This window comes from Macaca mulatta, chromosome X, assembly GCF_049350105.2.
Source record: "Macaca mulatta isolate MMU2019108-1 chromosome X, T2T-MMU8v2.0, whole genome shotgun sequence".
NCBI lineage: Eukaryota > Metazoa > Chordata > Mammalia > Primates > Cercopithecidae > Macaca > Macaca mulatta.
Genome location: NC_133426.1, coordinates 90618984 through 90629406, shown reverse-complemented (window position 1 = coordinate 90629406; position 10423 = coordinate 90618984).

Below are 10423 nucleotides of genomic sequence, written 5' to 3'. Positions count from 1 at the left end.
TGCTGTTGGGAAGATATAGTAGGGAGGGAAAGGACAAAGATTCAGGAGAGAGAAAGAGAGCAGGCATACTTGGGGTGGGGGACTTGATGAAGTGATGGCAATCTGAGACATCAGGAAACAATAGGATCAAGAGTATATGTGGAAGTATTAGCCTTATATTAGAGTAGATCACCTTTTCTATTGTTACAGAAAAAGGAACAGAGACTGAGTGCTGAGCAGGGACGTTTATAGGTGGAGGGGCAGAACATTTGAAGGGTTCTCTTATGATAGTTTTTAATTTTTCCACATAGTAAGAGGTGAAATTATCTGAAGGGACTGTGGGGCAGAGGGGTAGTAGTGGTAGGAGAGTAGAGAAGGTTTGAAAGAGCTGTTATTAAGAGAGAACAATAGGAAGATTACTGGGTGGCATTGGAAGCAAGCTGAGATTAAAGACCAAGAACTTGCAATAGACTAATTTGTAATTTTCTCCAACAACATTCAGGAGCTCAGCATAGTAGGGCCAGAGAGGTGGACATTTGGATTGACACATGGCTTGAATTTTATCACGTGGATGCTACATAAGGACAATGAATAAGAAAGGTGAGGAAATGGTCAAAAGAATAATTGAAATATTTGATAGTGGGATTTACGCTGAATAGACAAGTTAAGACAGGAACAGTCTATTCCATTTTTCCCCTGATTGGGTTTCCAAGAGGGTTGTAGTTCAAGAAAGCAGGCAGGCAGTAGAATTACATAGTTTCTAGGTTCTTAAAACATGTCAAAACATCAGTAATTTTTATTACATGGCAGGGCCACTGGGTATGTTATACAGTCTTACCAGAAGGGAAAAGTTGGAAATCATGTCTTGGAAAGGAACAAATGTTAAATATAAAATGCTAAATCCTTGAAACTAATATTTTAGTAGAAGAGAACTGGGAGAGAAAAATGGCCAATATGCAAGTATCTAGGATGACAGAGCAAGTGGTAGAGCAAAAGCATGAGATCTAGACTTGGTAAATTCTGGAGCCATAATGCAAAGTGCCAGTAGTAGCTTTGTATTTTGGTCCAGCTCTAACTTGAACAGGTGTGTCCAATTGACTTAGAGGCATAAGAACAGTGAGAAAGAGAGAATTTGGTAGAACTTTGTAGCTGACTTGATGTAACAAGTGAAGAAAAGAGATAAATCATAGATGGGAGAATGTTACAAGTGATGAAGGTGACAGGGAAAAGATATTTACTTGGAAAATATGGTAAGTTCTATTTTGGACTTGACTAATCTATACTAATAATTAATAATCAAGTAAACATATTCAGCAGGAATTATGAGGCTGGAGGTAGTCTGAAGATTTAGCTTTGAGGAGAGAGGTCATTTCTCTTACTGTCTCCTGTCTCCAAAGAAAAGGAGGAAGTAAAAACTGAAAAATAACAGACTGATCAGCACCACTGGTCAGGCCTGTAGGTTAAAGATTAACCCCCACCCTAACCGCTTGTGCTATCTATAGATCACAGACAATGGTATGGAGAAATACTTGCCTTGCTCACCACCCTTACCTAGTCACGTACTCCATGCTTGCTCAATCTATCACGACCCTTTCACGTGGACCCTTAGAGTTGTAAGCCCTTAAAAGGGCCAGGAACACTTTCTTCGGGGAGCTTGGTTCTTGAGACGCAAGTCTGCTGATGCTCCCGGCCAAATAAAGCCACTTCCTTCTTTAACCTGGTGTCTGAGGGGTTTTGTCTGTGGCTCGTCCTGCTACATTTCAGCTGTCATCAACACAGATGTCATAGAAGTCATTAAAATGAATGAAATTTCTAGGGTAAAGAATGAAAAAAGAGCAGGAGCATTGGAAAATCAGTCCACAAAAAGGTGTAGAAGGAAGAGTAACCAGTGAAGTTAATAAAGAATAAGTATATGGGGAGAAAGGGAAAGAATAAAATTAGATAGTGGTATGGAGGTCAATGAAAAAAAATTCAAGGTGGAGGTGATGGGCAACATGCTGTGAAGTGAGAATGTGGATTTCTTAACAAGAAGGTCATTGGTAAACTGTGAGGAAGCAGTTGCCCTAGTGAGGTGGAGCAGAAATAAAACTGAAGTGGTATCTAGAGGGAGAGGTTATATAGAAAGAGGAGTAAGCTCATGTAGACTATTTGAGAAGTTTGACCATGAAACGAAAATAAAATAAGGTGATAGCTAGAGGGAGTAGTAAGATTAAATAATGGTTGTTTTTCAGGTTTGGAAAGACCTATGCCTCCAGGAAGTTGCTAAAGATTCAAATATTTGATTATTATTACATACATGCTCTGGCTGTAAAATTTTCTAGTTATTCACCAAATCCATCAAGTCATCAACCAATGTACAAAGCCAATAAAGACCTTTAGTCGATTGTGCATTGTGCATTGGTGTTAGGATACTAATGCTACATCCATGTCAGCTCATGTTTAATCATTTATAATTTACCCTCACAATGTTTTTCTTTAATTGTATTTTTTGGGAATAGGTTCCCAAGAGTTTATATGGCAGTATAAATGATTATATTACAAACACACAGGCTAGTTTGGGGACTTGAAATAGTAAAGATATTTAATGCTTTTAACTAACAGTTCTAAACCTCAGTACTTAGAATTCATTTTTTCAAACACTTATTTCTGAATGTGGACATGCAAAAATCTTCATCAATTTTTATAAACGCAATTCATTTAGAAGCAGTTCAGCTATGTAAATATACTTTGGCAGTTAATAGATAATCTATATTATTTTGTTTTATTGTTGGGGCAGAGTAGAAGAGCAGCAAGGAAAGGAATGAGTAGCCACTTTTATTGGAAATTAGTTTGTTTTTGTACCTCATTCTTCATTATGCTCTCCCTTTACCACAGTGGTGAGTAGTGATTAAGGGCACAACCTTAGAACTCAAACAGATTTCAATTCCACTTTGAGCTATGCCACTAAATAGTTGTGGGCAATTCACATTTTTGAACTTCAGTTTTCTTATCTGCAAAATGGGGATAATGATACCTATTTTATAGAATTTTCACGATTTAATTAGGTAACATATGAAGAATCTAGCATATTACCTAGACTAGATTTTTTCCTTTTCTTCCTGAATTTTATTTTTCTTTGAAATTAACCACTCTCATCTATAAAATTGGATGCTATTTTTATTGTTTTGATTCATATCAATCACAATGCTTATAGTCAACTATTAACTCAGTCAAGGGTGACTAACAATCGTGAGTTTGGAGTCTTGATAATTGATTCTAACAGCTAATGTGAAGAAATGTTTTCAAAGAGTACCTTTAAAAAATGAGAAAAAAAGGACATCATTATACAGTAGTAATGATTACTTACCTCTAATAGGAAGAACACTATTCTTCTATTACATTAAATTACATTACAAAATTGAAGAGAGTTGAAAAAGGAAAGAGATAGGGATACATTATTTTGATGGAGAAAAATGTTCTGTCACATATCCATTCCTTAGAACAAAGACCTGCCATTTCAGAAATATGCCTTGCAATTCCTCTCATCATTAAATGTTCCTTAAAAAAGATAAAAACTGTTTTTCAACCTAGCTATTTGGGGCATTTAAATAAAAATAGAAATGGTGCAAATATATTAGAGTCATTCATTTTTAAAATATTTGAATGAAATTATTTAATATATGATTGATTATAGCATACCTCCAATTCAATGCCAGCTGCATTGAATACTTTTTGGAATTAAGTATAAATTAGAAATGAATAAAATAAAAATTAAGTGTCAGGCTTCAGCTGTCCTCTGTCCCACACAAATCCAAGTGCTTAAGATTCCAAATTAACTTTGCTTACATCTATACTATGGAAATTAAAATTCCAAGTATCTTCTCAACACATAAATACTTTAATCTCCACAAACCCTAAATACTTTGATATAATCTATTTTTTTATTTTATCACAAACTTACACGGATATAATAATATACTAGTTTATTATGACTCAATATGTATTGAATGCTGTAAATTGGGTTCACAGTCCAAGTTAATTACTCATGTTGATATTTGTAGCATCTAAATGCTATATGATTAGGCACAATCTAATTATTGATAGAGGGGACATACACAATTGGCTGGTGGCCCAGAACATCCCGGCTGAGGTGGAAGGGTATATTTATGCTGATAACTGCCCAGGGATAGAGACAGTTCCAAGATGGAAATACCAGGAATTTAAGTAAGAAAGTATAAGTGAACATCCCAGGAGAAGATAGAGGAAGAGGGAATAAGTTGGCCTATTTTCCCTTCTGTGCCTGAGGGATATATAAGGCCTACACTTTGTAAGGGGTGAAGTCTCATTCACCCTTTCTTTTGCGTTTTCTTCCTCTTGTATATTACAGACAGCATAAAGCTATCTCTGAATCCCCAGAGAGCAAGAGTTAAGGTGATATCTCCTATTTTGGGAACTTGTTTCCCCATTCTGTCCCCTCCTTCCTCATGTACTCAGTTGCCTTGTTTCCCAGCTTTACCACTGTTCCGGCTGGAGTCACTTTTGTTTTTTTTTTTTCCAGGTTGTACTCCAGGGGGAAAACACTTACAGATAGTAACTATTTTGAGGTGCAATAAGTTCTAGAAGAACACATTGTAGAGCATCTGGCTGTAGGGCTGACTCCAATTTAAGCCTGTGCTGTTGCATCCCATTCTTTGAACATTAGCAAAGACCTGGGAATCAGGTAAGAGCATCAATAAACAAGACTTTGGGTTTTATTAGGCAGTGAACAAGGGGCAGGAATGTTGAATGTCTTAGTGTCACGACTGTATGCAGACTCATCAAATAGGTATATCATTTTTGAGACTTTCTTTAAGGAATGCATACTCAAAGAATTCTGCTTTTGTCAGTATAGGGGTTAGGAGAAGTGAGATAAGATTGGGATGCTAAACAAGTTTGACAAGTTGAAACGGGTAAAAATAATCAAGACAAAGTCAATTAAAAGTAAGCCCACTGAGGGAGGAATACCAGATTTCAGAGGAGTACAAGATGGTCCTGGATTCATTATATATAAGTATAGCAAATAACTGCATTAGGCCTGTGGGAGTCATAGGTTTAAAAAAAAAAAAAAGCCAGTAATGGAAAGCCCTATGGTTGTAAATGTGAACATTATCTTTTATATAGATATATTAATAGCATGAAGGAGCTGAGATGTAATCTTGGTATATTCTGTGTTAGGATTTTTTCATGTCTTCCAAGTGGAATAATGTATTCAGTTTCAGCATCTATGGTCTAACTGAGACGTGGAGTATTTATTTATCTTTTCACTTTAATCATTTCAACTTTTATTTTACATTCAGGGGGCATTTAGAGAAGGGCCAGGGTAAGCTAGCCAAAGTGATTCCTTTGAAAGTTTTAGAAAATTGCCCTTGTAAAAGAAGCCTAGGAGAACTGAAGGATTAGCTTAACCACAAGTCTTCATATAGTTGGAAAGGTATTAGGGGTAGAAGGGGTGGATCAGACAGCTGTTCAACATTTCCACCCAAGTCAGACTAGATGAGATAAGCTTTAATTATAGTGAGGCAAGTCAGAAGTTTATTTTTTATGTAACATTTCTCCTCACTCTATAATACTAAAAAAGTAGATGTATTTAAAAGTAAAGATAGGTTTAAAATTTTCCCCTTTGAGATTTCTCTGAATAATGTAAATAGCTAACTATGAAATGACTTTAGTACAGATTGGCCATATATATGGCTAAGTGGGTCTATTTGAATTTTGCAAAACCTTGTGAGTAATAGAAGGTTGTGAAATAAGGTTCATTCACCAGTTCAAAGGGGAAAATTGGACTCCTAAACGTTCATTTTGTTTCTCATAATTTCAACATCATTTGCCCTCAGGGATGTTTTTAAACCGTTTCAGAGATGTTAAGATTTCCGAGACCCTCTTTTACATTTGACATTATTTAACACCAACCTTTTTTTCCAGTTTTCAGTATGCCTATACATTTGTCATTTGTTTATCCTGACTTTCTAGGCTGTGTTCTAGCAAAATAGAAATGATATATGCGAAAATATTTCTAGTTAATCATCACATTTCAGATTTATTAGATTATTCTAGTTCTTGCTAAGTTTTCTACCTCTAGAGTCTTTCTTCATGTCCAAAGCAGATGTTTGTGAAAAATGACTCAAATAAAGTGAACTACTAAGCTGCTCTCAAGTCATTTTTTATTCTGTACTAACATAAATGTTGACAACATAAACTTACTTTAAGAAGTAAAATGAGAAATTGAAGAAAGGTATAATTTTGAATGTGCTACTAACTCTGAGTATATATGATTGAGCACTGTGGTAGGCATGCTAAAGGGATGTTTATTTTTCTTTCTTCCAATTTCACCATGGTTATATTTCAATAACCGAGACTGGTTAACTAAACAACTAGTGACTTCAGGCAATTACCTACTTGTTTGGGCTTGAAGATACTCAGCACTCATTTTTGACTATTTCTTTTCACTGAAATTTTCAGTGGAAATTTCTCTCAGTTAATTACTTCATGCAAAGTAAACTGTAGAATTAGAGTAATTATCCACCTGATTTAACAAAAAGGTGACCTCTTTGGCCTCAATTATAGCACCTGGATATTTTAAGCAAAATTCAAATTTTGCTTGAAACTAGGAAAATATTGGTGTTAAACATTTACAAATGTAACGTTTGTTCAGAAAACTGCCTAAATCCTCAACTTCTATGTTGTCTGAACATTAACAGCCATAGTGCTAATTAATGAAAAACATAGTATACTGTAGATTTTTGAATAAATAAAAGGCATTGTTTGAAGACGATTGGCAAGGATAGTTTAGTATATCCTTGTGAAAGCAAGCTTATTAGGAAAGGGGAAAAGGTGACAGAAATTCTAAGCTGGTTTTTGTAGTTACTGATGTAAAATGGTACCAAAAAATGTGTAATAAGGAAAAAAAAGGACTCTAAAGTTAACATTTGAAATGTCAGCAAGTCAAATAATACAGAGCATATGAAAAAGTAGCTACAAACAGTGGTGGCTGAGTAATTAGAGGGGATTTTCTCAAATACAGACATGCATCTTTACTCCAACATCAGTGTATATTCCTTTGGGTATATACCCAAGAACGGGATTGCTGGATCAAGTGGTATTTCTGTTTTTAGGTCTTTGAGGAATTGCCACACTGTCTTCCACAATAGTTGAACTAGTTTACATTCCCACCAACATTGTATACATGCTCCTTTTTCTCCTCAATCTCGTCATTATTTGTTATTTTTTTGACTTTTTAGTAATAGCCACTCTGTTGTGAGATCGTATCTCATTGTAGTTTTGATTTGCATTATTCTAATGATCAATGGATTAAAAACATAAATATAAAATCCAAAACTATAAAAACCCTGGAAGACAACCTAGGTGATACCATTCTGAACATAGGAATAGGCAAATATTTCATGACAATGATACCAAAAGCAATTGAAACAAAAGCAAAAATTGACAAACGGAATCCATGTAAACTAAAGAGCTTCTGCACAAGAGAAACTATCAACAGAGTGAACAGACAACCCACAGAGTGGGAGAAAATATTTGCAAACTATCCACCTGACAAAGGTCTAATATCCAGCATCTATAAGGAGCTTCAACAAATATAGAAACAACAACAACAACAAACAACCCCATTAAAAAGTGAGCGAAGAACATGAACAGACACTTTTTAAAAGAAGATATACATGTGGCCAACAATCATATATGTAAAAAGCTCAGCATCATTGATTATTAGAGAAATGAAATGTGTCAATACTCGATATTTTAAAGCATTATCTCCAAGAAGAGTGCTGTAGTGACACACATTTAATAAAATTTACACCTGTCGGACTAGCACAGCACCCCCCAGTAGGGCAGTAGGGGCTAACGAGTATCAATTATGCAGGAAAGGCTCAGGTGAACACAGCAGAATCAAAATGAAGCTCTTAAGGATTCTTATACTCATGCACACTGAGGACATTGTGAAAGAAAGATCTCATAAACAATGGGGCTAAAACAAGGCTGTTAGCAGCTAACCTGTTGTTACACCGAATAACTATAGATATAACAGGGGCTTGCACCAGGATGGTTACTTGGATCTTTCCTGGTGGAGTTGGCACTAGGATAGTCAAGAAAGAGAATAATTTAAATGAATAATCAAAAGTAGTAGGCTTGATTAAGTCTGATAGAGATTATGTCTGGAGGCAACAGATAGTAAATAAATTCCCATGGCAATATGGTTTTCTCAGGAGAAATGGGCTGGAAGTGAAGGTAAAGGGATAGAAGGTGGGGTTTGGCAGAGGTATCTTTGCTCGACTGAGGTTTTTGCAAAAAGAGCAGATGATTCTGGACCAAATGTTGCAATAAGGGTATTTCCCAAATAGAAGAGTTATGCTGAAAGAACTTCGTAGCCAAATGTTGCTGGCAACAGGATGGTTAAGATCCTTTCCTTTATACACTATGCACCAAGTGAGCTGTTCTGGTTATAAAGAGTCCCAGCATTTGGGGACAAGAGTCCGTGCCTTCCTTAGTCCAGTAGTTCCTGCCTTGACCCTACCCTTAAATATGACATAGTGAAAAAAGATTCTGAAAATTCTAACAGGAACTGGACAGGAGTCAAAGCAGGTGGAAGTTGTCACTTTGTTATCCTTTTGAGTCAAGTCAAACTCCTTGCAGGATCACATCTGAGCATGACACTAACAACTCAGGCTCAATGGGGAAAAGTACTGACAATGTAAACTGAGTTTTATATTCTGATATTTTAATCATAATTTTGTTTCTATAAATTATACCTTTTCATTTTATTTAGTTAGCTCCAGAGCAGACTAAAGCATGAAATAATCATAAATATGTTAGCTATAAGCAAATTCTTCCTCCCAATGATTGAAAAAAAAAAAAAAGATGTGCCAGAGCACGCATCAGTGATAATACAGAGTTCATTTATATAAGACTTATAAAGTCAGCTTAAGTAAATGTTTTCTGGCAGCTTGATTTTTATCTCTGAAAACAAGGTGGAATTATTTATCATGATGAATTAATATTTCTAAATCAGAATCTTTATTCAAGTAAGTGGGACACACTATATACAATGTATCTAACTCTCATCTGTTCATTAGGTGTGTAAATCAAAATGCAGATTATTTTCGAAGTACAAGTAGAAAAGTAAAATTGTTTTTAAAATTGCAAGCATATTAGCATCTATGCTAGATGAAAATCATCTAATCTAAACAGAGCCCTGTGCTCCTGATAAAAGTTTGAGTGTTGCTTCTGATTAAGGTGAGATCAACAGTGCATTGTTACCTTTCCATAGTACACATGCAATGAATGGGTGATATTAATCAAGCCTGAGTAGACAGATAGTCGTATCAGAGTAAGACAATTAGGAGTGATAAGTATCATTATTTGAGAAGTTAACAGAGATGCAAGGATTGAATAAATAAATTCTAATGACTCCATACAATATGTTCTAAATAATTCCTTAGCATTTTTATTAAACATACTCAGCTGTTCTAGCACCACATGTTTATATGATATTCTATTGTAAGGGAAATGACAATCAGCACATATGATTATCACTGTTTATGTAAGAATGTGAACTTAGTCAAAAGCACCACGGACCATATGCCATGAGAGGTGAGTAGTTGGAGGTTTAACATTCTCAGTAAAGTGAGATGGCCGCTTTGGAACAAACTTAGCTGCATATAATAAAAGACTAGAAGGCAGGTAAAACTGTCCAGAGGGCATAGTGGTAACTAGTAGGTGGTAATCCAAGTAGTATTAGGGAGGTAGTAGGTGAGTGTTCCCTGAAACCGAGGGTAGACTAAAAGTAGAAGGGCTGGGAGACAGGAGATCAGGGATGATATAAGGCATGAGTGAGAAGGGGACAAAGGGATGGGGGCTGGGCCTGGTATGAAGGGAATGAGGGTGTTAAGGAGAGGGTGCAAAGGAGGGAGAAGGGCAGTTTTATTGAGGGGGCAACAATGAGATAAGAGAGTCAATAGGGAGTGCAAAGGGGCTAATGGAGTCTGAATCCAGAGTGGGGAGAGAAGAAAGTGGGAAGGCAGAAGTGGGAGGGAATATGGAAAAGAATAAAGGGAGGTTGAAGGAGGTGGGATGTTGTGAAGGCAACCAGCTGGATATTACAATTAGATGTACTGCAAATAAAGGGAATGGATAGCATCTGTGGATAATTTAACTTCTATTAATTTAAGTCATTTATTTAATGCCCATTTCTTTGCTCCAGTGAATATAATCAATGTGGTGCCTCAAATTGTTTTTGGGTATAGGCAGGGTAAATAAATTATAAATGTAAAAATATATTAATAAATAATTCTCTTTCACTATTAATTTACTTTCCCCCCCTCAAAAAAGATGTATAATTAAGATTAAGCAACAGGATAACTTGCAATGGCATAAAGCCACCTGGTTGGTAGGGGTGTTCGTTACTGAACAGACT